This window comes from Piliocolobus tephrosceles, chromosome 11, assembly GCF_002776525.5.
Source record: "Piliocolobus tephrosceles isolate RC106 chromosome 11, ASM277652v3, whole genome shotgun sequence".
In the NCBI taxonomy this organism is placed as follows: Eukaryota; Metazoa; Chordata; class Mammalia; order Primates; family Cercopithecidae; genus Piliocolobus; species Piliocolobus tephrosceles.
The window spans coordinates 46,887,033-46,899,432 of NC_045444.1; the positions used below are offsets into that span (position 1 = coordinate 46,887,033).

Here is a 12,400-nt window from a genome sequence, read left to right on the forward strand (position 1 = left end):
TTTTACCACCTCCATATTTCAAAATGCCTATGCATTCAGCTTTAGATTCTGAGTATATTACTAAATTCCACTATTTCAATCAGAAATCTTCAAACCAGCTTATTTAATTCACTCAAGCAGTGCTGAATAAACTGGACTTCATCAAAATTAAGAATTTCTGCTTTGCAAAAGATATTATCAAGAGTAAAAAGACAAGCCACAAACAAGGAGAAAATTTTTGCAAAAGACATATCTGATAAAAGACTGTTATCAAAAAATACAAAGAACATTTAAAACTCAACATTTGGAAAACAACCTGATTAAAAAATGGGCCAAAGGCCTTTACCACCCCAAAGAAGATAACCAGATGGTAAATAAATAGCCATATGAAAAGATCCTCCACATCATATGTCATCAGGGAAATGCAAATGAAAACAACAATGAAATACCACACACATCTATTAGAATGGCCCAAATCCAGAACACTTACAACACCAAATGCTGGCGAAGATTTGGAGCAACAGGAACTCTTATTCATTCCTGGTGAGAATGCAAAATGGTAGCCACTTTGGAAGAAAATTTGGCAATTGCTTACAAAACTAAACATTCTCTTACCTTATGATCCAGCAATCATACTACTTGGTATTTATCCAAAGGAGATGAAAACTTATGTCTGCACAAAAAAACCTGCACACAGATATTTATAACAGCTTTTTTCATCACACTGGGGTGAGGGATGTCGATAATGGGGAAGGGCTATGCTTGTGTGAGGTCAGAAAGTATATGGAAAATCTCTGGACATTCCTTTCCATTTTGCTGTGAATCTAAAACTGCTCTCAAAAAAAAGTTTAAATAATTTTTTAAAGCAATACTGTATTGTCATGTTTAACTCACTTACTTATTACAAGAAAACTATTCAACTAGTAAAAACGTTATATATAAGAAGCTTCTGTTTGTTGAAAAGATTGTTTCAAACATTTAAACTTTGACTTTTAAAACTATACAGCAACATTCAAGATAGCTAGACAGAATGCACTGCACCTTGGCAGGTTTTTAAATTCCTGGACTTACTGGCCTAAGGAAAGATGTGAACCATCCATGATTCAGAACTACAGGGAGAAATTGGGGCGGCCAGAACCTCATCCTCTTGTCCTGAAGGGAAAAGATATCTTGCTTGCGGTATCTAAGATTTGAATCTTAGAGAATATTCATGCATGGCTAGGAATTGGAATAATGGAGAAGTCTTAATTCATGGGGAATTTTCTAATGAAGTTCCACCTCCATTTCCAGCCATTCTTCTTTAACAAATACATTTAGCGAAAAATACTACTCGTTGGGGAGAAACCAAATGGGTATGTGTAAATGTAGTGTCTCTCAGAGTGTGGACTTTAACCACCTTTAATTACATACATTTACGAGGATCTGTTGAAAATGCAGGTTCCTGGGCTTCACCCCAGTTGATCTGAAATGAAAACTGTAGGAGTCGGCGAAACTACATTTTGTTTCTCAGGTGATTCTTGTGTACTCTAACTCATATATAGGGTGATGTTATTTATTTAGTGGTTATTTATTTACCGGTTATTTATCATTTGGCAAAAAAATCCAGCAAAGACCCGCAAGTGACCTTTACACTTGACATAGGATTCCCTTCCGCGGCTGACGCTTTTTTTTTTGCCCCCTAAGAGGCGGGGAGTTGGCTGGGCGGGGCAGAGGGGAAGGGCCCTGGCCTTGTCGGGTGGAAGGTGAAGGGTTAATGGCTCCGCGCGCACGCACTGCCCTCTGAACTGGAACAAAAAGCAACTTCCGGTTGGAGTCACTCGGCCAGGCGCCGGCGACCTGACGGGAGAGGGAGCGTAGCCGAAACCGTGAACTGTGTGAGTAAGAAACTTTGTGAAATGGTGTGTCCGAATCCATCAAGCACCGCGTCGGAGAATTTGTCTGCGTAAGCGAGAGGGACGCGCTGACAGTAGGGGCGCCGCAGGGAGAGAAGCCGAGGAGCAGCAGAGACAAAACAATTTGCAGTTTGGGGAGGGGTTTTGTGCGGGAGGAACCACGCGAGTTCTTCCCCCGGAGCGGACTCCTTGGCGGGGGGTTTCCGGTCCCGCGATGTCAGCATAGCATCATCGGCCCCTGCCCCAACGGCTTCATGGGAGGGACTAGTCCCGGCTGCTTTGCCCGGGAAATGGGGGTGGGAGGGCCTGCGGTGTCGAGGTGAGCAGTGGACCCGCCAGGAACATCCCCGACTTCCCTTCGAGAGAGGGACTGCCTCCTAGAATCAAGTAGTATTCTTTCGAAAACTTAATTGGTTCTTTCTGTTGTTTTCCCAAGGTGGTTGCACAATTCCGCTCTGCCTTCCTGTGGGGTGTCATCATAGCCTGGTCAATGAGAAGTTGGGTAACTTCCCAGAGGGTCACGGAGGGAGTGGGTGGCCAAGGCAAGAAGAACAGAAGCCAACTCCGCCCACAGTGGGAACCCAGGCGTTAGGTGGAGTCCCCACGCCGGTATAAACTGACTAGCAACGAGTTACAGGCAAAAAAGCTGTGTTGTCAAGAAGTAGAAAGAGGGGGAGGATAATCAGAGAAGAGCTGTGCTTTTATTATGCTATAACGAACAAAAGTAAAGCAGCCTTGCTATGTAAAGTGGTGTTTATCTCACCTCACAGGACATGCTTTTGACAAGTTATAATAAGGGAGAGATGGTAGTAAAGGAAGTGAAGAAGCGACGTGAAATTGAAGGAAAAGGAAATGACCTGCCTCCTTACCGCAGTTGGAATACACAAACGAGAGGTAGCAGAGAAGCAAGCAGTGTATTCTGTTAAAAATTCTTGTGTCCTCATTTGAGAGAGGAGGGATCCTCAAATAATACAACTTTGTGTAAAGCAGGAAGTGAAATCCTTCTCAATCATCTCCCCAGTTGTAATCCAAGCCTTCCACATCTTTCCTGTATGTGCATAATCATGTTATTTTGCTTTCTTACATAGTTTATGTAAGAGATTATGCATACTGTTCTATAATCTGTTTCAGATTAAATACATATATATGGTGAAAGTCTTGCCATATGTAGCTCTATTTTATTGTAATGTCGGCGTGGTATTGCATTGTGTAGATGTACCAAATTGTAATTAACTATCACTTACTATGTCCTGTCGGTATATATTGCCCAATATTCTTCAAAATTATCTATTTATCATTAGAATACAGATTCTTTGTGAAATATATGGCAAATATTTTCAAGAATTATCAATGCTTTGGTTTAAAATGCGCAGGCTTTTTATCTCAGGAAAGAAGGTAGTCCCCAGTCAAAAATTCTTAAAATCTTCTCCTATTTGCCTGTTAATTCTCTTTTTATGATTTACTCATTAAAACATCCGAAAATGATTTTTGTATACTAAGATAAGGGGTTTTTTTTCTTTGTTTTTATGACTGGTCAGCCATTTTTCCTGAAATCATTTGTTGAAATCATTTCTCTCCCAACTGACTAGAAATACCTCCTTAATATGGTAAATTCTTATGTGCGCATGCATCTTTTCTTTAGACTCATCTGTTGCTTTGATCTTTTTGTCTCTTCCTTTAAAAATACCAATCTGCTTTGATATTACATTTTCTAGTAATTCATAGGACAAGTCCTTCTTCATTTTTCCTTTTCAAAATTTTCTTGAATGTAATTGCATTATCTTTGAGATAAAATTTAACATAAACTGTTCATGCTTCATTAAAATACTCTGTTGGGGATTTAACCATTTTCTTATATTTTGTGACTGGTATGTAGACGAGTGTTTATGTATCTGGCCAACTTTCTAAATTTGTTAGTTTTAATAAATTGTTTCACTTGAATTTTCTAGGAAAACAATCATCTAATTATAATTATCTTATATCTTTCTTTCTTTGCTTTAGTGAATTGCTGGCTTCCCCAAAATAGTGGTAAATAGTAACAGTGGTTTTGGCCATCCTTTATCTTCTTAGTTTGGGGATTTTTTTACTATGTCATCATTAAATATGAAGTTACTATTAATTTCTAATAAATTCTATTAGGGAAGTTTCCTTTAATATTTCTAGCTCATTATGATTTTTACAGAGAAGTGTTTGGATTGTATCCAAAGTCATTTTTGCAACTGGGGATTGGGGAGTGTCTATTGTATTAGATAGCGCTTTGAGAACAATTTTAAGTAATAGATGTTGGGTGTTCATTTGGTGTGTATGTATATTTCTTGTGTTAAGATAATGTCTCTTCATTACTTCTTAATATTTTTATCAGGAATGGAAGTTGGATTTTGTCAAATGACTTTTTGACATCCATCATAACCTTTTATAGGTACTTTTCATCTTTGACCTAATAGGATAGTGAATTATTTTAGTATATTTCCAGTTTGTGAACCAATCTTACACATGGTCATGGTATAATATTTAAGTATATATTGGTTCCTTTGGTAACATTTTTATTTAAAATCAATAATTGAGATTCATTTTATACTCACCTTTTTCTGTTACTTTTGCTAGGTTTTGATACCAAGGTTGTGCTGGTTCCTAAAAAGAACTGGGCAGAGTTCCTCTTCCTCTGCTCTGATGTAGTTTAAATAGCCTAAGAACTCTGTTCTTTGAAGATCTGAAAGAATTCACTCATTTTCGAAACCATCTGGGTGTGATATTGTTCAGCAACAATAAGACAGCAACAATCCTCAGCAAAATGGTTCAGAACAAACAAAAACTCCTTTGTGTAAATACAATTGAATGAAAGAGTCTGAGACACCAGTAATGTCAAGAACTAACAGCACCTGCTGTACTGATTGATGCTGGTTATTTCCCCCCTACACACAACTTTTTTTTCATGGGCAAGGAAAAATGCTGTAGGTAGGCTGAGGCTGTTTAGTGAAATGTCTTGCTGTTCTTTCTCTTCCCTTCTCCAGTTATGTTACAGAAGCAAGGGTATTGCTTTTACATGGGCAAGTTTTGTCTATGCCCTGAAAGAAACCAAGAGTGAAACTCAACTGGGAAAGCATCAGTTTCACTTTGTTGTCACTAGTTTCCCAATTTTGCCGGGAAATTTCTTACTTTAAAGGTAATAACCAAGCTGACATTTTACTGTAGCAAATCCTACAGAGGGTTTCAAAATGAGTGGGTGAAAAAATATACAAGCTTAACATGCTTATACTTATTTAATATGAAGTGAAAAACAGCACAGTTCAGGTATGCGCATGGTATGTGCACACACATGGAGCAGTGCTGTCATCTAACAAAAGCCCACCTTTTTACTTGACTAATGGTTTACTGTTAATACATAGATAATAGTGTAAGTAATCTTTGATAGACTTTTATAAATGATTATTTCAAATGCTTTTTGATCACCTTCACGAATGACCTGAGACAGGTAATGTAATTTAGCAATTTGCATCTGTGAACTGTGGAGGTTACCTACAGACACTCAAGTGTTATTTACAGTAGGATGCAGGCATTATGTGAATGCTTGGGTATTATATTTCCATTTATGGGTTCTTATAGCAAAAATAATTGGGGACTTGCCCTATGATGAAGAAAGACTGCGTGTTTTTTAAAACCATAACTGTTGTCCAAAAGCAAATGGTAAATAAAAATAGCCTGTTGACATAAAGCTTTGCTATTTCAATGCTATGCATTAGCTGATTGACTGTTACTATTTATCCTTTTTGTTTCCTAACACCTTATAAGCATAAAATATTCTGTTTAATTGAAGTTCGTTTGTGTTCAGTTATGTAAAGCCTAGTTTTAGTTTCTATTTCCTGTAGGATTTATGCTGTGGCTGCCATTTCCCACCTGTTATCTCCTGTGCTTGCTGCCATGGTTTTGAATCATAAATACAGGGAAAGAGGAGGCTATTATTTAGATATGTAACAAAAATATCTTTATAGTTCAGAACGAAGATTATGTTTACCTTCAGGAAGGGATAACAATATGAAATGAACTACCTTTTCAGTGAGTGGTTAATTAATTTTCGAAGTCTTTTGAACTAAGTGCAATATTTGGCCACTGTTCAAATAAGTTGAGGGATCACTGGTACCAAGCCCTCTGCAACTGAAAACAGGCTTTGGGACCTATGTAGTACATGTGTCACATTTTCCAATTCCTAATCTGTAAAAGCTTTTTAAATTGTGGTAAAATTCACACAACATAAAATTTACCATCTTAATCTTTTTAAAGTGTATGGTTCAATAATGTTAAGTGCATTCACATCGCTGTGCAACCAAGAAAAACATTTTTAAAGGGACTTATTTTTCTTAAGGAAAAGAGTTTGGGAAGTAAATGATGGCAATTGTTTGTCTCATGGAAAATTTCCTGGACTGTAACTTTTTACCTTCAGAGATATATTCTCTATACATGGTAATTATCAGTAGTAAGTTATGAGAGTAAACAGTTTGAGTACTAATGATCTATAATAGCTTTTACTTAACACCAATACTTTTTCTTTGCAAAAAGAAGGGTCTACTGAAAATAGGTTGCTAACATTGAAAACAAAGTATTTGAAGTCATTGCAGTAAGGAATTACTGGAAATTGAGTAGACAAAATTAATATGAGTTCCATTTTGATGGTTACTTAGCAAGTTGAAGTTATGGGAGTCTTTGAAATATTTGCAGTAGAATGAAGTATGGAGAATTGTTCTACTGAACAGCAAAACAACCCAATCAGGTAATAATTTTGCCAGAGAGTGACTTGCTAAAAGGGACAGAAGTTAGAGACTTAGATTCTTTCAGAATAAAGGATTTTTTTTTTTATTGCTTGAAGAAAGATTTTTGGAATCAGCAAATCAACTGTTACTGTGAGAGATTTAAGTGGTTTTACTATTCATAACCATTTATCATATGGCGTTTACTGGGATGTGATTTCATGACCTCAAGTATTTGGAATCCCAAAAGTAGAAATGCCTTTCCCTTTATATTGTTGTTTCTCAACCTTTAAAAATCCATATTTCCTTTCTGATAAACATTAAAATCTCATAAATCCTAAAGGATTGTAATACGTGTTCCTTCCCATACAGTCCTACTCCTCCTCTACACCTTACTGACTATAGACTTTCTCTTCTAGTTCCCTCATCTGTGAATATTAGGCACAGTCCTTCTTTATATGACTTACGTAATAGATTTTTAATATTAACTATTTTAAAATTGTATATCCTTCCTCCCCCATCTTCAGATTCTAACATTGCTCCTACTCAGAGGAGAGGACACCCCTTTAAGATTACTCAGTTGAGTACAGCCCACTGAGCAGTGCCATGTCTATGTTCACCTCAGAGGAGGAGAACATCACATGCCTACTTTCCCTTTTGGTGTTACACTGTTTAGTTGTGCACTTAAACCCATAACATTTGATAAATAGTCTCAGAGAAAGAAGTATTACTGGAGAAAAAAAGGAAGTAAGGCAAAACTGAGACTCATGGGTGTGGTCTTTGACAGTGAAATCTTTTAGCTCTTGCAAGATCACATAGAAAATTTCCCCAAGTTCTAACATCCAGCAAAATGGAGAACATGTACTGGGGAGCTTTGGGTTTAACCAGTGAGATTGTCTTGTTTATCCTGTTGCATTTAGCCTGCCAGCTTATGGAAAAATACAAAATTCAAGTTCTAATACTGCTGGATTTATGACATTTAAGGTTTCTATTATATCAACTGCCTGGATGGAGCACAGAAACAGTGTAGTACAGTATGCTATGAGTATATTCATACCCAAAGTTTACAACATGGAAGGAGAATAGAAATGCAGGAAGTTAGTTGGGGAATTAGCTGCTTGTGTTATATAACTCCTTAAAAGTGGAAAATGATCATAAGTAACTGTTGAGTAGTGACAGTTCTCTTCCATTTCCTTTCTTCAGCTAAGGAAAACACACTTAATATTTTTGAGTGTCTTTAAAGTTAATCTTCCTAACCATCCAAAAGAGAATATGTCTTGTTTATGTGTATATGCCATGTTGTTAACTGATTTTTTTGCTTTTTACTCCTGATGTGTTTTGTGGGTGAGGAGGCAAACATACAACTAAGATACAGAAAAGACAGGATGTAGTGGGGCACAGTGGCTTGACGCCTATAATCTCAAGTACTCAGAAGGCTGAAGTAGAAGGATTGCTTGAGGCGAGGAGTCCAAGCTGCAGTGGGCTATCATATTCTAGCCTGGGGGGACAGAGTGAAGCTCTGTCCCAAAAAAACAAAAAGCCAAACAAAACAAAAACACAGAATGTGTCTTTCATTCACTGATTCACCTCTTTATATGCTACAGTGGCAACTTTTCTGAAACAGAATATGAACTCTTATTCATAGCCCAAGGGGTTGGGAAACGCTGGATGTCTTTCTTTTCTAGGGCAAAGTGGAAGGGGTAGCAGTTAATCAAGGTGATTTCCTTTCCCCATCCTGAAACTGCTTTAGATTTGAGTTGATCTCTCACCACAAGTGTGAACTCTGGCAGAACATTTACCCAGAAACAGAATAGGCTCAGCAGTTGGGGAAACCCAGCAGAGGGGCCTTGCCTGCCTCCCAAATTACTCACACTTATCTCTACCACCTACAAAAAAAGTAGATCTTACTAAAGAATTACTAATCATCCTGGGGCCAAGATGGCGAAAATACTACCTTTAAGCCTTTGATTTTCTTCAAACGTGGAATCCCAATGTATATATACATAACTGATCAAAGCTCAGATGTTCTGGTTGAACAGGCAGTTAGAGGTGGAACATCGTTTGGCTTATACACTTTCAGCCTCAGTGCAGCTCCAGAAGCACCATTACTTACCCTTGATTACTACTTTCTTTATCCAAGATTGGTTGGCTGTCATTTGGCAGCATAATAATGGCTGCCAAAGACAACAGACTTAAGATATTGTATCTATTATCAAACTAAAGAAACTGAGGCAAATTTAATATAGGGAGTTTATTCGGATAAAGGTTGAGGACAGCTGCCTTGGACACACTTCCAGGTTGCCTTGGGGAGTGCTCCATTCGGCCCTTGTTGCAACCAGGTTTTTAAAGGCAAAAGAGGACAAGGAATGGGCTGATGCTAAGTTATTTGATAGGAATTCTCACTGGTTTACAGAAATAACATTGATTAGTGATTATACTTTGTTGAACTATATGGTATGAATTTTGGTATCTCATGTATGGCATTTTATGGCCGCTTGGCATCACATAGTAGGTAGCTTCAAGAGGGTCATTTAGTTCAGAGGGGAGAGTGATGTGTGACTGCTGTCACACACTCACATTTCAGTGCCTCTCTGGGCCTGATAATTAAAAGGGGTTTGCACTCCTCACATTAAAAGTTTTTATTTCTCACTATGAGATAAGGAGGGAAGTTCATTTTAAAAGGGGTGGAGGAATAAGGAGAATTAGAGAACCAGTACAGAAGATTCAACACCCAGATAGAAGTCCCAGACAGGAATACAAAAGGAAAGAAATTGCCCCAAAAAATTTTCAAGAAAATTTCCAAAAACTGAAGGAGGAATTTCCAGGTTGAAAGGGCCCACCAAGCACCTATTGCTATGATATAGTCCATGACCAGGTATGGTCCGGAAATTTCAGAATCCTAGGGAGAAAGAGAAAAGAAAATCCTAATATTTTTCAAAGAGAAAAAAATCGGTTAAGTCTAGGCACGGTGGCTCATGCCTGTAACCCAAGCACTTTGGGAAGCCAAGGCAGGCAGATCACCTGAGGCTGGGAGTTCAAGACCAGCCTGGCTAACATGGTGAAACCCCATCTACTAAAAATACAAAAATTAGCTGGGTGTGGTGGCGCGCGCCTGTAATCCCAGCTACTAGGGAGGCTGAGGCACAAGAATTGATTGAATCCTAGAGGTGGAGGTTGCAGTGAGCCAAGATCGCGCCATTGTACTCCAGCCTCGAGCAGCAGAGTGAGAATTATCCAAGATCAGGAATCAAAATGGATCTGATCCTCAACAAAAATAAACAGAAGCTAGAAGATAGCCTAGCAAAGCTTTCAGAATTCTGAGGAAAAATTACTTCCAACCTAGAACTCTTAATCTAGCCAAACTATCAGTTAAGTCAGAGGGTAAAGATATTTTAGTTATGCAAAGCCTCAAAAATTTACTTCTCAAACACTTTCTTAGGAAGCTGCTAGAAGATTTGTGTCACCACATGGGGATATAAAACAAGGAAAGATTTAGGAGACTGAAAATGAGGGATTCAATTAGAGAAAGAGATGGACAAAGGGTATCCCCAAATTCAAGGTTAAGAAGGTCCCAAGATGAAGGCTTTCCATCAGGCATAGAGAGCAACTAGTCTAGATTGGAGCAAACCAGAAAGCTTACAGAGTGATTCCTCTAAAGAGATAGAATACCTGAAGTGTCTCAATTTGTTGAGGAGTTGTATTAGTGATAATAGGAAACAAAGCAAACAAAAATTTTCAGGGAAAAAAATTTTCAGGAAAGGAAAAGCATCCATGGTATATTATATTGTTCAGCAGTGAATAGCATTACATAGTAATAAGAAAGTAAAAGCTGAATGCTAATCTAATGAAAAATTAGAAATAACTGTATTGGGGAAATGGGGAGAATAGGAGGTAGGGAATGTTTAAAGAGAACTGAATCCTAATTTTCCATGATGGGGAGACAAAAACTGAAAAATCAGTGGTGGCCATGTTACATGTTATTTAGAGATACAGAGATAAATACAAAAAAGAATTAGTCAGTTGTCAAGGTGAAGCAGAAAATAGGGAGGGAAAGCAGAGAACTACCGTTTTTCTTGTAGAACTGCTCAACTCATTAAGATACAGGTATGTATAGCTCTGATTAAAATAAAAACTAAATTAGAGGGGAGAGAGCTAGAGATTGTGCTGTAGCAACAGAGACCTAGATTTATCTAGTTCTTCTATTTTCTAATTCTGTGCCTTATGCAACTTATTTACCCTTTTGAAGCTCAGTTTTGGAGTTCAGTTTCCTCCTTGTAAAGGGAAGACAATATATGCTTCTGCAGAGGGAAGATTAAAAATGAGTTAGTTTTATGTAAAGCACCTGCAAATAGATACTTGTTCCTACCCCAACCCCAGTGCTTCCCATGATCAAATAGGGAACTACCTTCTTCATTGTTGGGATGATTGCCATTCAAACAGAAGACTGAGATTGTCCTTCTGATCCATGACTCTTTGTACGTCTTTGAATTAAAGGCATGTCTTTGAGATCTATCTTGTCTCTCAACTATCTGTAGATAGTTTGAGAATTTAAATAAAATTAGGGTGATTAGATTATTGATAGGGGGAACATCAAGTTAAAAGTGTCATTGCTACTTAGTGGGAGATGGGCTATGGTCAGTCAAATTTCTCAACAAGAGCTTCAGTGCAAATGCCATTAATAGAGAAAACATTTGTCATACAAGTTGATGAGTTGTGGAAGTTTTATGGAACCAAGATCAATAAAGTGCTGTTGCTCTGGGCCATCTGCCAAAGTATCAAAATACCATTATTTATTTATTTATTTGGGAAAGTCTTCTACCTTAGCAACTGCTATTTTTGTTCCTAAATTCTATATACTTCTTATAGAATAATTAAAAAAGCAGATCACTATGGGAAAAAAGGCAACCTTATGAAAGCCTGTTTCCCTTCGTTGGTGCATATTTGTGTAGTGTTTTATAGTGCTTTCCAAACTATGACTTGACCCTGTATGGCAGTAATTTTAAGTTTATCTTACATCTCCCCACTGTACAAAATTAGATCCAGGAGTCTTGGACAGGGTTTGGTAATGTATTTTTAAAACCACCGTGGATGATTCTAATGTGCTGACAGGTTGTGAACCAATGTCCTATAACCTGACTCTACCCCAAGATTCTAAATTGGGAGAGATGGGGGAACAGAGGTCCATAGAAAGGTTAAATGACTTGTTTACTCTCACCCATCACCAAGCCTGTCTAGACTGGTCATGTATTGTGTACTTCAACTCTGATTTTATCTTCAGTTGACTAGGCTTTTTAATTTAGAGAATCTAATCTAAATTGCCTTAACAGAGAAATTAGTACATTTTACACAAGATGTGGTATAGTTAAAAATTTGGTTTGCAATCTTTATTTTATAGTGTCTTTTATTTTTTTCCAGAGACAAAAGGAAGTGAAACAGCAAATCTGAGTTTCTAATCAACTATTGCTTCCCCACAGTAGGGTGGCACAGCAAGTGTTAAGATTTACTAGGTCTGAATATTCATATTTGAGGTAAACTGGTGTGTGGCCTTGAAAAGGGTAGAAAGTTGGGTAATTTTGGCACAGATGCAAGTTTGAAAGGTTGGTCTGTTGGGCTGCCCAGGAATTTTTGTAGGCTTCTCTTCAGGAATATTCAACAGTCTGAAGGAGAGAACTTGTTGCATGGTACTGGATTAAAAATATTAGATCTGGTTTTAAGCTAATATTTTAAAGTCATATCCTAAACATCTTCGGAATAACTGAAAATGGAGATCTGGAAATCTCTGAAACC

At 37.6% G+C, this 12,400-nt stretch overlaps 1 protein-coding gene across 5 annotated transcripts in view; it reads left to right on the top strand.

The window, feature by feature from the left end:
- The window catches only part of TANK (TRAF family member associated NFKB activator), a 106,853-nt gene that overhangs the window by 28,634 nt on the left and 65,819 nt on the right, over positions 1-12,400 (top strand). The window contains exon 1 of one of the 5 annotated variants that reach the window (XM_023217361.1): positions 1,673-1,853. The exons of 3 other annotated variants lie outside the window; for them this stretch is intronic. The gene's annotated coding sequence lies outside the window, so the exon portion shown is untranslated. Of the gene's footprint in view, positions 1-1,672; positions 1,854-12,400 lie in introns of those variants that run through there. One more of the 5 variants, XM_023217363.1, reaches the window with a different exon arrangement.